This window comes from Octodon degus, unplaced genomic scaffold, assembly GCF_000260255.1.
Source record: "Octodon degus isolate 3935 unplaced genomic scaffold, OctDeg1.0 scaffold00150, whole genome shotgun sequence".
Lineage (NCBI taxonomy): Eukaryota > Metazoa > Chordata > Mammalia > Rodentia > Octodontidae > Octodon > Octodon degus.
In genome coordinates this window covers 2,605,309-2,606,636 of record NW_004524726.1, presented here as the reverse complement: position 1 = coordinate 2,606,636, position 1,328 = coordinate 2,605,309, and the positions used below count along the sequence as shown (strand labels likewise).

General features: G+C 32.3%; 1 pseudogene; it reads right to left on the bottom strand.

Annotated features, from left to right (window-relative positions):
* LOC101573669 overlaps positions 1–1,123 on the bottom strand; it is a 22,888-nt pseudogene extending 21,765 nt beyond the window's left edge.
* Between the last annotated feature and the right edge of the window lie 205 nt (positions 1,124–1,328).

The following is a 1,328-nucleotide window of genomic DNA, read 5'->3' as shown; positions in this document are numbered from 1 at the left end:
AGAAAGTGTATCCTTCTGAAGCTTATTTTCTAATACACAAAGCTTAATGAGAGCCGTCTGTCCCCCAGACTGTTACGGCTTTATGTCAGCCAACTGAGGCCACCCTTCTGTTGGTTTTCTACTGTTCTCAATTTTAAAAGTCAGCACCTGACATCTAACCATCAGGTCATAATTATCTTGATGAGTTAATAAATCCATGTTCTAGCACAACTGACTTACTAAACCTCAGCAAAGAAAGAATACTAACCAGATGTATATAATACATCTAGATTTACACATAAAACCTTGAATCTTACATTTTGTTTAAAGGAACAGTACAATACCAGTTGTCAGATTTGTGAAGAGGTGGTTTGTTTTGTTTTCAAATGTGAAATATAATCTGCTTTTTTTTTTCTGGTGAATTTTTTTTTGTAGTTTTGAAAGACATCCTTTCAGCATAAAGATATTTTTTCCAGTACAGATTATTTTACAGAATATAAGAAATTTAAAATATTTACTAGTATGAGGCAGATGTTATAGTGAAGAAATAGGTAGTCTCTCCTTTGCATTATTTCTCTGTATTTCATACTTTTAAATAAATGTAAATGTGAATTATATATTTTATGACATATGTATTTTATGAATTTGAGAATGATTTATTGGGATCTATTTTACTTCAAATCATATTTTTACATATTAATGCTGAAAAGATGTTTTTGCCTATGACTTTTTTTCTCAATCTCAAATCCATTTCTTATGCAAATAGGGCTTGACTCAGGCCCACAGATAGCCTGAGGAAGATGAATTTAAATATATAAATATTATTTTTATGACTTTATGTGCTATAACTTTGACTTGGAGTTAGAAGAATAGTCTAGATTGCATTTTTTTTTCTATGTTTCTCCCAGATTATGAAGTTGAAATTCTCAGGTACTGTATTCTTTTGATTCTATTAGTCTTGTCTAGAATTTTAGGTTCTATTAGTTCTTAAGTAATGTTTCAGAACAAGATTTTAGTTATATTTGGCATTTTTGCTATTTGCTTCTAAGTCAGGTTTACCTTGTATCAGCTCTGTGTGAACTCTAATCAGCTTTTCCGAGAGCAGCCGTTCCCGGATAGGGGAATGTCTCCGATCATTCCCCATGAGCCCTACTGATGCTGATATTTCAAACAGCAAAGACATCATTGGTACAGAAAGATAAAGTTCAACTTATGAGTTGATCAATAAGACTGCTGAGAAATTTTTTTTTTTTTTTTTTTTTGCCTCAAAAGGACCTGTCATTGTGGTATTCTGAATATGGGCGGCTTGTCATGACATGCCAGTTACTGCTAAGATGTCTCTTGGGTAG